The sequence below is a fragment of the Vigna angularis genome, chromosome 6 (genome assembly GCF_016808095.1).
Source record: "Vigna angularis cultivar LongXiaoDou No.4 chromosome 6, ASM1680809v1, whole genome shotgun sequence".
Lineage (NCBI taxonomy): Eukaryota > Viridiplantae > Streptophyta > Magnoliopsida > Fabales > Fabaceae > Vigna > Vigna angularis.
The window spans coordinates 16,191,276-16,206,075 of NC_068975.1; positions in this window are offsets into that span (position 1 = coordinate 16,191,276).

Here is a 14,800-nt window from a genome sequence, read left to right on the forward strand (position 1 = left end):
CAATGTTAAAACTCCATCATCTACATGAATGACAACCTTAGCTGTCTTCATGAATGGTCGTCCAAGGATGAGTGGTACCTCTGCATTTTCCTCCATCTCCATCACTACAAAGTCCACCGAAAATTGGAGTTTATCAATCTTCACCACCACGTCTTCTACCACACCATAAGGGTATTTGATGGACCTATCTACCAACAGAAGCATTATTCTTGTTGGCTTGACTTCAAGACCACCAATCTTTTTAAGTATAAATAGGGGCATCAGGTTGATGCTAGCCCCTAAATCAATAAGAGCCTTCCCTATATCATGGTTTCCAATGGTACAAGGAATGATGAAACTCCCCGGATCTTTAAATTTTGGAGGGAGAGTCTTCTGCATAATAACACTACAATTGCCCTACACTTCAATTATTTCCTCATCTAGATATTTCTTCTTCTTATTGAGGAGTTGCTTCATGTACTTCGCATAAGCAGGAATTTGCTGCAGTGCTTCAGTCAAGGGCATAGTAATCTCCAATTGCTTGAAGATCTCCATGAAATGCCCAAATTGTTTCTCTTTTTCAGTCTTTGAAAAACTTTTTGGATAAGGAAGGGGCTTCTCAATTATTTTTTCTTTTTTTCTCTCATCCTCTTCTCCTTTCTTTTTCCTCTCATCTTTCTCGCCTTCTTTTCTCTCATCCTTTTCTTTTCTCTCTTTATTCATCTTTTTTTTTCACTCAACTCAGGTTTTTCTTTGCTCTCAACTTTTCTCTCATCTAGAAACGTGCCACTTCTAGTCATAATGGCATTGCACTTCTCCTTAGGATTAACTTTAGTATTAGCCCCAAAACTCCTGTTAGGCATCTCCTCCAACTTCTTAGCTAGTTGACCAACCTGCATCTCCAAATTTCTAATGGCAGCTTTAGTGCTTTTATGGTTGGAGATTGACACTTGCATAAATTATTGGAGTGTCTCTTCTAACTTGGAGTTCTTTCATATAAAGAGGGTTGTGGTTGACATTGTTGTTGTTGTGGTCTGTTGAATTGCCCAACTTGCCCTTGACCCATACTTGGGTGAGGTTTCCATCCTTGGTTGTTATTACCTGAACGAAATTGATTACCTTAACCCATAAAATTGACTTCCTCTTGGGTAACTTCCGGCATAGCACATTGACCTTTAATATGATCTCCACCACACAACTCACAAAGTTGTTGTTGAACTTGAGAAATGTTCTACAACTCCCTTGGCAATTGAGATATTTTCTTCATTAGAGTCTCCAATTGTTGAGTCATAATCTTATTCTGTGCCAACAGAGCATCTTGAGATTGTAGTTGTAGAACTCCTTTTTGTTGAAGTTAAGTTCTTTCACTATGCCTCTCATTATCATTAGTAGCCATATTTTCAATCAAACCATAAGCTTCCTCTGGAGTCTTGCACTTGATATTACCTCCAGCTGAGGCATCTAGCATCAATTTAGTCTGTGAGCTTAGACCTCCAAGGAATAGAATGACTACTGCAGGTTCATCAAAACCATGAGTAGGCGTCTTTCTCAATAAGCCTTTAAATCGGTCCCATGCTTGACCTAATGTATCCATGCCCTGCTTGAAAGAAGAAATTTCTTGTTTACCTTTGTTTACTTTTGATTGTGGGAAGTATTTGTTCAGAAACTTTGCAACCATGGCATCCCACTCAGTAAAGCTATTCTCTAGAAAAGAGTTCAACCACATCTTAGCATTGCCTCCCAAAGAGAAAGGGAACAAGCTAAGCTTAATGGCTCATTTGGCACGCCATTTATCTTCACAGTATTACATATCTCATTGAATGTGGTCAGATGCTCATATGGATTTTCATGTGATAATCCATTGAATTGGTTGCTCTTCACCAATTGAATCAAAGCAGGCTTCATCTCCATATTTGCAGCATTAACCCTCGGCCTTGCAATGCTATTAAAATGATGAGGGCCAATGACTGTTGCATAATCTGCCAGGGTACGTCTACCATTCTGCTCTTCAACCATATTGTCTGTTCCCTGGTCAAATGTTTTAGGTTAAGGCTATAAAAGAGTCTCAGGAGAAGGGAAAAGTTCTCTGGACGTCCTATTTCTCCTTTTTCTTCTACTGTTATCTAGACCTGCAAAAAGAGGTTCAGAGACTTTTGTGCTTCTAGTCTGAATTGTACCCTGCATACACTAGAGAACAAAACACTAGAGCACCCAATTAGCACTAACAGATAGAAAAGATAAAAATAAAGATAAAATAAAAATTAAAGATAAAAAGATAAAAGATAAAAGATAAAAGATAAAATTAAAGATAATGTCTAATCGGTTAAGAATCACACAAAAGTATAGTTTAAAACACGATTCCCCGGCAACGGCGCCAAAAACATGTTAAGATATCGGCAAGTGTACCGAATCGTATCAAGTAATAATAAGTGGTAAGACCAAGTATCGTTTCCCAAGAGACGCACGACACTAAACAGTCTTGTGATTACTCAACTAATTAAGACTTTTGAAGAACAATTTATAGTTTTTTTGAATGCAAGAACAAGAAAGTAAATATGAATGCAATTTTGATCAATTGAAGAAAACACAAAGTTGGATAAATGATATTGAACTTATGAGATGGTTATGTTGTTGGGGTTTAGATTTCACCTAGTTTACTCTCATGCATATAAGAATTCATCTTCTTCATTCAATTGTTAACGTCGCTTTCTAAACTACTTAAAGACAATCCTTAATTGCTAGAGCACAATCCTTTGCATCCCTAATTATTAACTCTGCATTACGATTAGAAGCTTCAGACGACCAATCCTCCTATCCCCATTCCCGGGCAATATTACTCTTGGGAGCAATTCTCTAGAACCTGAATTGTAAGATACCTCCCGGTACTCATGCAAATCATACGTCATTCCATGAATGAGTTAAACATAACAAGCATTGAGCGAAGAAGAATTACCCTAACAATTAATGAAATAAGCATATATAATAAAATTCAATTCAAATACATGAGAGTTCACAAGGTTACATCATCCCCCAACAACAAATTGAATTTAGTTCCCCCTTGTCATGGAGAAACTAGATTAACAATGGAATGAAAGAGATAGAAAAACCCTAGAAATTGAAGAAGAGAGCTCCCACATCTCTAAATCTGCCTCCAAGGGTTGAAAAGTAAGTTTCTGTGCTCAAGCCATCAAGAAATACAATCCCTAGGACGTCCAAGTTCTTAAATAGAAGATAAAAATAACATAAAATAGGTCCAAGCCCACGTCGTTGGCGCTCAGCGCCCTAAGTGGGGTGCCTAGGCAGTGTGCGGGAAAACACTGGCGCTCAACGCCCTTATTGGGGCGCCCAGGCGACCAAGGTACAAAGATGGCGCTCAAGTGCCCAAAATGGGGCACCCAGGCGCCCTGCAACACAAAAACTGGCGCCGAGCGCCCTTAATGGGGCACCTTGCGTTACCTCCTGTGCTTCTTTTCTGATGCTTTAACTGTCCCTATTGAATTCCAACTCATTGATACTTTTGCTCTTCTTCCAAATCATATCAATAACCTACAAAATCAAGGGAATTTAGTGATAAAATCATCAAGTATACCCTCTACTCATTTATTCACAAAACTAAACTAAAAACATGAGTTCAAGCAAGCTTCTAAGTCCAAAAAGGGTTGATTTAATATCAAAATTGCATCACAGATAACGATATATTCAAACGTTATCACAATCTCAAAATCATTATTATTCAAATCAAGTTGTTACAAGCCCTGCAAACTATTTACAATGAGAGTGACATCATCCAATAAAGGCATATCAACTAAGAAATCAAACTTCACTTACTCACTACCATTAGAAACATCTAGACTATCAATAAAATAAGGTCATAATACAAATATTAACATGTTGAACCACAACAATAACTTGTGACTGAGCAACAAGTGACAACACAATAGACTTAACCACAATAGGCAACTTGAATCACAGGTTATTGCACCACAAGTTGTTGCACCAAAGGCTATATCATTAAACCTCAAGTTGCATTGATGACTACACCACTAGCTCCATCACAAGCTCTACCACAGACTCAATTATTGGTTGAATCTCAAGCTGCATTAGCGGGTACACCATAAACTTAACCAAAAACTCCACCATTGTTGCATTACAGGCTCCATCATAGGTTGCACCACTATACTAGATTGAGTCATAAGAACTAAATCTTGGGAAGCAATAGAGTCAACCTTAAAATGATAATGTTGTTGTATTTTTGCAACAACTGTTTTCTTGCCATCAAAATTAACTTTGACATCTTTTTGTTATATTCTACAATTAGATAAATCATAACCAATCATTTTACAATTTGAACAAAATAGAGGCTGTTAAATGCATTAATTGAATGCACAATTAATATAATCGATTTGTCATAAATGCCTTGTCAGCATATTTAAAAATATGATCGTTGTGACAGTTATGTCAAGCATTTAAAATATTTTCAAATCAATAATAAACTTAGTCGAATACATGTTGCATGCAATTGATTAAGTAGAAACACTTAGCTCATTTTTGAAAACTTTTCTTCACAAAATTCATCACAACACACTTGAAAAAAAAATTGTCAAACCCACGAGTTTTAATCAATTTGAACAATAATGTAATCGACTTAAAACTGTTGTTTTGCCACACTTTAAAGTTCAACAATAGTGCTTGTGGTTTTTTCATTTCCGAAAATATATGTTATGCATACATAGATAAAATCACATCAATCACAGTGGTATGCTATAATCATCACAGTAAAGTTCACATATATGCTTTTACAGATATAACAAAGTCAGCATAAACATATGACAAGTACAACACTGTACACACATGTGTTATTATTAATTATGTGTTGTCATCATCAAAAACACAGTTATCACTGAGATTGTGGGTTCAGCTAAACTAGTGCTCCCCCTATCAACAATCTCAACAATCTCCCCCTTTTTTGATGATGCACAACCATGATTAATAAAATCATGTTGTACAATCAGAATCACAGATAATCCACAATTATATATAATTCTCCAATTACATCAAATTCTCCACCTTTGGGCATTATCGAAAAAGGCAAACATAGTATATTGTAATTGAAACACAGATAATCAACCAAATAGAGATGCATAAGTTAAGATAACAGAATTAATTTGATGCTCCCCCTATCAATGATGTTCACATGAACTTAATATTTTCTTCCCCTTAATGGAAACATGTGAACAACTTAGCAATATGCAATGCTCCCCCTTTCATTAAGCATGTTTCAACTTCAAATCACAGATGCACAATGCAGTAATATCAGAGTTTGTATCAGAGCGTGTAAGGGCATATTCAAGTAATGCATCAGAGCAAGATTACAGCAGTAATGTCATACAATAATTGATACATTTTGAATCACCAAAACAGTTTAAAATACTTAATATCTCAAAACATATTCACAGCGGATAAACATAGAGATATAAGATGCATAAACATATAACAGTGAGTAAGTCAGGGTTATAAGATATCAGACAAAAGTTTGGAATCTTCAAACCCAGTTCCGAAGACCAATCGATTAGAGTTTTATCTTAATCGATTTCTTTCCTGCAGAGTATTGTAGATTTTCCATTCTAGCTTAGTCAGCAAGTACTGTTCCTGCATAACCTTTCAGGTTCAACTAGATCAAGAAATTTAGTAACAATGCAGTATAGTAATCAATCACAGTTAATGTATGAATATGCAATGATGTGAATGTTTCAGTAAAATCTATCAAATTGCATACATACACATGGGTTAATCAATTTCACTACTTTATGCTACTATCATCTAGAATACCTAATTCATTTCTAATTGTATAAAATCTTTTCTTGTTCAAAGGTTTTGTGAAAATATTCGCCCATTGATGTAAGATATCTACATATTGTACCTTAATTTCACCCTTGAGGATGTGGTCTCTTATGAAATGATGCCTTATTTCAATATGTTTAGTTTTATAATGAAGAATAGGATTCTTAGTCAGATTTACTGCACTTGTGTTATTACACTTTAAAGGAATATGATCTAATGAAATGCCATAGTCTTGTAGCTGGCTCTTAATCCAAAGAGACTGAGCACAACAACTTCCATCATCTATGTACTCGGCTTCTGTGGTGGATAATGCCACACAAACTTGTTTCTTTGAATGCCAAGATACTAGTGAACATCCTAGTAGATGACATGTACCACTAGTGCTCTTTCTGTCTAGCTTATAGCCTCCAAAATTTGAATCATTGTATCCTTCAAGAAACATGTTTGAACCACTAGGATACCACAGTCCAAGATTCTTGATTCCTTTTAAATATTTCAAAATTCTTTTTACAACAGTTAAGTGTGATTCTTTTGGTTGAGATTGAAACCTAGCACAGAGACAGACACTATGCATGATATCTAGTCTACTAGAAGTCAAGTATAATAAGGATCTGATCATACCTCTATACACTTTCTGATCAACAACTTTGCCTTTTTCATCAAGGTCAAGATAGCAGTTGGTTTCCATTGGTGTTGCGGCTTCTTTGCAATCCAACATTTTGTACTTCTTCAGCAAATCAGTACAACATTTAGATTGATGTATGAAGATACCATTCTCATTATGCTTAACTTGGAGCCCCAAAAAGTATGTGAGTTCTCCCATCATAGACATCTCAAACTCATCCTACATTGTCTTAGAAAATTCTTTGCATAAAGCAGGATTAGTTGAACAAAAAATTATATCATCAACATAAATTTGTACATATAGTTTATCATTTTTGGAGTTTTTAATGAAAAGGGTTGAATCAACTTTACCCCTAGTGAATCCCTTCTTTACTAGAAATTCACTTAGATGCTCATACCATGACCTTGGTGCTTGTTTCAGTCTATACAAGGCCTTTTTAAGTTTGAAGACGTAATCTGGATGCTCATAGTCTTGGAAACTTGGTGGTTGTTCCACATATACTTCTTCCCTGATATACCCGTTTAAGAAGGAACTTTTAACATCCATCTGGTACAATTTGAATTTCATTATAGATAGCAGAATCCTTATTGCTTCCAATCTGGCCATTGGAGCGTAAGTCTCATCATAATCGATTCCCTCTTCTTGACTGTATCCTTTGGCAACTAATCTTGCCTTGTTTTTGATGATTTCTCCTGAGTCATCCATCTTGTTCCTGAATACCCACTTGGTGCCTATCACTTGCTGAATTCCTGTTCTCAGGACTAATTCCCATACATTATTCTCTTGAATTGATTCAACTCTTCTTGCATTGCCATCATCCACTTTTCATCAGTAAGTGCAGCCTCAATGTTTTTGGGTTCAATCTTAGAAACATAAGCTACATTCAGGCATAATTGATTATGTTGCCTCCTGGTGGAAACTCCTCTCGTGATATCATCAATGATGTTGTTTGTCGAGACATTTCTTGGTGTTTTCCACTCCTTAATCGATTCAGTTCTGGGAGGATTGACTGCATTCTCAGAATTTTCTTCTTCTGGAACTTCTTCATTCTCCTCTTCTTCTCCCGAGGAATTACCTACATCTATAGACTTTCTAGAGTGCATTTGATTGGTAGAAATATCAATATGTTCATCAAACACAACATCTACAGACTCTTCAACACACATAGTTCTTTTATTATATACTCGATAAGCTTTACTTGTGAGAGAGTAACCAATAAAGATGGCCTCATCGGCTTTGGAGTCGAACTTACCAAGGTTTTCCTAACCATTATTGAGAACAAAACACTTACATCCAAAGATTCATAGATATGTGATGTTAGGCTTCCTTCCTTTGAACAACTCATAGGGAGTCAACTTCAACAATGACGTGATCATAGTTCTGTTCAGTACATAACATGTTGTACTGACAGCATCTGCCCAAAAGTATTTCGGTAAGTCCCTTTTGATTAGCATGGTTCTTGCCAGTTCTTCTAAATCTCTATTCTTCCTTTCCACAACTCCATTCTGTTGAGGTGTTCTTGGTGCAAAGAAGTTGTGAGAGATTCCCATTTCCGCGCAATATTCATCAAACGCTTCATTTTGGAATTCTTTGCCATGATCACTTCTGATGGATTTTATTCTGAGCTCCTTTTCATTTTGAATTACAGTAGCAAATTTCTTTAACACCCTAAAAGTCTCACTCTTGGCAAAAATAAAGAAAGTCCAAGTGTAATGAGAATAGTCATCAACAATTACTAAACCATACAAATTACCACCGAGACTTCTAACCCTAGAAGGACTAAACAAGTCCATGTGCAATAGTTCAAGTGGTCTGGTAGTGGACATTTCTCTTTTATTCTTAAAAGACATTCTTGTTTACTTTCCTTTTTGAGAAGCATCACATAATCTTTCAGAAGTATAACTAATATTCGGAAGACCAATAACAAGATCTTTAGTTACCAACTTGTTTAACTGACCCATGTTAATGTGAGCTAGTCTTTTGTGCCATAACCATGCATCATCTTCTTTAGACATAAGACATACAACATATTTGAAAGAAGTTTTTCTAAAATCGATTATGTATATATTGATGTATCTCTGTCCTATCAATAACAACTCATCAGTTGAACCATTGCTTATCAAACAGTATTTTGGTTTAAATACTATTTTCAATCCTTTGTCACACAATTGACTGATACTAAGCAAGTTATGTTTCAATCCTTCAACAAGTAATACATTATCAATCTCATACACATAATGAGTTTGAATTTTACAAATGTTGATGATTTTACCCTTGTTGTTATCACCGTATGTGACATGACCAGTAGTCTTGTAAGATATGCTTGTAAATTTTTTTGGATCTCCTATCATGTGCCTTGAACACCCGCTGTCCAGATACCACATGGATCCCTTTGTTTCTTATTCCAAACACACTTTCATAGGTTCATACTTGGCCATCATGATAAGATCAGTCTCAGCCTAATTTTCTTGGTTGATCTTCTTTTTGTCATAATTTTGATGCTCGTCACCTTTCTTCTTCTTGAGGAATCTGGTGAATTTTTTAGCCTGCAAGTTTATCCTTTCAGCTCTGGATTTCAGTTCATTTGCGCCCTTTTTCTTGTATTGCAAGATCCCTGTTTCAAGGGACTCATAAAAGCCATCCGTAATGGAATTACACCTAGCATTACAAGTAACAGGTACAAGTTCAAAAACAGATTCACTCTTCCTCATAGTTTGAGAAACAAAAGTCATTTTTCAGGATCGATACGATTAGACAAAAATCTTAATCGATTTGTTTTTCAAATATCTTATGAAAACCAACTCTGGTGCCAATTGTTAAAAGAAGAGTGCTTAGCTTCTCCCACCAAGAGAGGGGGGGGGGGGTGAATTGGTGATGCGTAAAAACGTTTGCTTTCAAAATGTTTTTCGCAAAGAAGGATGTCTTTGAACTTTTCTTGAAACGCAAGTAAGTTTGTATGTAATGCAACTATAAGCTTAATTGAATGCAATGACAGATTAATGGATTATATGCAAAGATAGGGATCAGAGAAATCAAACGCTGCTTTTTATACTGGTTCTGCCAAGCCTACATCCAGTGTCCTTCCAATCAACCTGAGTTGGAAGCCAATGCACTATAAAGATCTAGGTTTCTACAAAGCTCTTTTCAGTGACCTCACGTCAAAATGTAAAACACCTCTCGAACCCACTAATCTAAATATAGGCAGTACTACAACAAGAAACGCAACAGATCACGTACAAAACACCTTTGAGTGCAGAAAGATTAGATGTTTCCAAATCAGATCAACCATGCTACACAATTAGTTTGCTACCTCGGCTGTGACCATAACCAATGCCATAGACCATATTTTGACTTGATTTCTATCTGGCAACATTTCATTCAACCACGACAACAAGTCTGTGAAACTCTTATCAGTCCATCCATTTGTTTGCATTCAAATTCATGAGTCTTAACACCGTTGACAACCGTGTGAACTTAATTTAATCGATAGACAAAGGAGTCTTCGCATAAGTGGATATCATTTCGTAGACATGCGTTTGAGCAAAAGCTTCTGCACCAAAATTGCGGGTCATGTCCTCTATTTTGTCTTATTCCGATCGATCTTCCATGGTGGAATCAAATACATTTTCAATTGGGGAGACAATTGCAAAGTCTATTAATTCGTCATGCAATATCCATGTTGTATAACTTCATAGGAAACTATCGCAGATAAGATGTTCCCTAATTTCAGTTACATTCAACTTCTTCCCATTCAAATAGTTGACACAAAGACATCTAAACTTGACTTCATCATCACTTCTACCCTTATTATGTTGTGTAAATTGTATAAATTCTTCTACCTCTCTCGTACTCAGCATTGACGTGTGGTGAATTAATCCAATCTCGATCCATACACATATGTACTGAAATTGTTTACACAATTTCAATAATTTTGAATGATGATCGCTTTTGTATTCAATGTTTGACCCTGACCTATTCAAGAAGTTAACTTTTTTTTATTTTATTGAACATATAAATTTTAAACAACATATCTAAAATTTCACAAAATTTTGTTAGCATTTCGTATTGGTCTTCAGGTTAAACAAAATGAAAGTGATTATAAATCACAATCAAATATGCACCTGAAGAATAATACAAAACACAACTACAAATTTTCATGAAATTTAAGACACGTGTATTAAAATTTATATATATATATATATATATATATATATATATATATATATATATATACATATATATATATATATATATATGTATATATATATATTGTTAGAGCGGTTGTAGTGGAATGATTAGCGTGGAATAACAAACCAAGAGGGTTTACTACTCACAAAACAGTTACGAATTACAATCACAAAGAAACAATTTGTAAAAGTTTAGAAACCACCTCTCTTGTTACCCCAAGAGATGAAAGTCACTTCCCCTATAACCCACAAGGGATGACCACCTCCTCTAAATCTTCACAAAGGATGAACAACTCCTCCGAATGCTTCACGAAGGATGATTAGCTTTTAACTCAGCAAAAACAACAACACTCAATCACACTCCCTGTGAAAGTTCTCGCTCTATGCCAAAACGCCAAGTTCTCAAAGCCACAACACAAGGGTTCAGCAAACCCTAGAACACTTATCACTGCACACTGTAGATAATATTTTTCAGAATACACTTATTTCATAATTTGCATTTCGTATTTTTGAATGAGAGTCCATATCTAATTTATAGAGATCTCACTCAAGGATACCTCCGTTGTCAACTAATTAACGTGTGACAACCAATTATCCAATTATGGTAATTAATTATGAATTTAATGAATGCACAACGGTAAAAAACTTATTTAAAAATTCTCATAATTGATTAGTGATAATCGATTATTATAAATTGATAATCAAATATCTTGAGTATAAAATAAGGTTTTCTGATTCAAAATAAATTTTAACGCAGCCTAAGGCAAACAATACATAGAATCAAATATAAACCACATCCTATACATAAATCTACTAAATTATAAAAGCTTTAATATAAATACAAGTCTTCATGAAGATCTTCCTACAATAAGAGCACTTGAGACTTGACTTTGAGACATCATCAAAATTTCTGCTCTTTAGCTTTATGCTAACATATATATATATATATATATATATATATATATATATATATATATATATATATATATATATATATATATTAATAAACTACGAAAAAATTATTACTCTTCTTAAACTGTTCAACCGGACAATTCAAGATTAATTACATGTAAATTATTATTATCATCTCCTCTCTATTCATTTGTAAAAAGTACATTTAATTAAAAAATTTGGAGATAGTAAATAAATTTAGTATTGAATCTCAAATGAAAAACTAAGGCTAATTCAATACAACAATATATTCAAGCAACCAAATAATTACAATATATTCAAGCAAAATAAATAATTATATGTTCCTAATTTTAAGAATAGGAACCTGGAAGCATGAAAGACGGTCAACAATGGAGAACGTTCGTTTTTTAGAAGCTATAAAATCTCTCCACTAATACAATATCTTGATAAAAACAAATAACATATTATTTAATCACATGATTCCTAACCTTAAAGTTTATTTGATCAACAAATCAACAAATTTAATACAAACAATTCAAAATTCTATTCCCCTAATTTTTATATTTCTAATTCAAAACAATTCATATGGCTATATATATTATAATTCTTATAATATATATTTTTGTATGGTTTCCATTTCTTATAATTTTTTTACATTATCTTCAAATTTTTTACTTAAAACTGTTTTAGGATTCTGAAATTTTAACACTCGAAAAGGATATTAGGTTGATTAAGTAAAAAATCAAAGCAATAAGGCACTTACCGCCTCGGTTATCCTACCAACCAATGCCTAAACTATTAAGAAAAAATTCAAAATATTTTCAAATTATAGGCCTCGGTTCACGGTTAAACCAAGGCACAAAAGGTCTATGGTGTCGGTTCTGATAGAACTGAAGCCATAAGAGTTGATAAAAGGAATTTCAAACGTTTAGTTTTAGAGAGGTCAATTGTTAGGCAAGACATATGATATCGATTGTAGAATTGAGGCAGTATATGTCATTAGACTTGTCATGTTAGAGAACTTGCATATATTGCAAAGGGATTATGCAGGCTTTTTTACCTGGGTTTGTTAGATAACTAAGACAGTATGTCCTTTTCAGAGCAATGATAGTGAATGTCAATGAATTTTAGAGGTTGCTGAGGGATTCTGTATGGTTGACTGATGGCATTTTCGTAAATAAAATAACCATTTAGATGTTGGCCATTGGGGGAGCCGACGTCTAAATACTCATATATGTCGGCTCCCTCTAAATGGACGCCAAAACTAAAAGAAAAAGTAAAAAAATTAGATTTTTATTACTCATAAATTTCGGTATGCATGGAGGCCGACATGTATAGTCTATTTAGACAGCGGCCACCCATATCAGACGCCTAAAGGGTCAGCCTATATCTAACGTCTAAATACTCATAAATGTTGGCCCCCCTTCCCACCATGCCTAATGGACTGCCAAAAGTGACTATTCCATTGTCATTAGGCGTTTGTCGGTCAGCCTCGACATCTAAATAGAGCTTAGACGTCGGGCCCCCCATCCTGGACGTCTAAAGTTTGCACCAAAATCAATTTTTAAATGCTTTAAACGTTGGCTTGGCAGAGGAGCTGACTTTTGGATTTGCATGTTATTGGCTTTTGTGTTGTTAGTTAAAACATGTGATAAAGTTTGTTGTGTTATTATGATTGACATGTTATAAGTATGAAATCATTGAGTGAAACTTAGTTCCCATTTGAAATTTAACACAAACGATTAATCTTTTAAACGTTTGTATTAAATTTTGAATTGTACGATTGGACAATTTGGGAAAATTATTTTTCATAATTTGCTATACTTGAGACAACATCTGTTGCATATACTTGAGACAACATTTGTTGCATCAAGACCCATTGAAGACAAGGTTGAGGACGTAGTCGATTTCATCCACGCAATTTGTAGTGATGACAATGAAGGGATGTGGGAGAAAACAATATCTTAATAGTTTTTGTGATATTTTTTTAGTGACTTTAAATGTTGTTTTATTCATCATATTTGATGCAGTACTAACGTTGTATATATTTTTCAGGTATTTCGACCTTAGGATTAGGAAAGACCGAACGTGGTTGATCTCTCACATGATTGCCATATTTGACATCCCGACGCGTGATGGCCAAAGGATACATGTTGACATTGACCCGAGATCAGGCGTGCCATCAGGGCCAAATGTTGATAGGTTTAGGAGTTATCTAGGTGTGTTAGCAAAAACCCATGTTTTTATCCTTCTTGCATCTTAGGATGACGTCCCAGAGGTCGACAAGAATCTTTTATGGCAAGATATTTAGGTATGTTTACACCCAAGAAATTTGATATACTTTTTACTTTGTTCTTATTATGTCATTAACATGTTCTTTGTTTTAAAAAGCACAATTATGATATTCCAAACACTGGTCAAATTAGAAAAAAAAAGTGTTATCCCATGTAGCGATCAGATGGACGGATTTCAAGACAAGACTGACACATCTATATGTCTTTGGAGACAAACAACATGATAATACATGTGACAAGTACAAAATAACAAAGGAGGAGTGGATGCAGTTTCGTGCATCTAGAGAGTCTGAGGACTGGCAGGTTTGTTTCTTAACATCTAGAGAGCTTTAGTTAATGCATTTTATTATGATTTTACACTTATGAATATACATGGTTTCACAAGGTAAAAGGTTAGCCGCCCAAGAAAGGTAAAGGCTAAATGATGCACCACACATGTTATCATGAGGTGGTTATGCAAAACTTGAGAAGAAGATGAGAAAGAGTTGAGCGGAGGCCTTAAGACTTGAGTCCCCAAACCTAGCACCTGTACTTGCTAGGTACGAGTGTGGAAGGCTGCTCGGACTAAATATGATGGGAACATGACATCTTCCTCAACTGCCTTGATCTCACAAAGAATTGTAAGTTCAAACCAAAGCATTGTTTGATTGTGTATTTATCATCGCATGTATTTTATGTAACAAAGTTTTTTTTATATGCAGGATGAGTTGGTTGAGCAGCAAACTCAGGGAACATTTGTTGGCCAAGGTAGGGACGACATTTGTCATCGCATGTATTTTATGTAACAAAGTTTTTTTATATGTAGGATGAGTTGGTTGAGCAGCAAACTCAGGGAACATTTGTTGGCCAATGTAGGGACGACATTGTAACAACGACCATTGGAAAGCCCGAGCACCCAGGACGTGTACGTGGAGTTGGTGGGACGATTGGTCTTCGTGACTATTTTGGCCCTACACAAAAAT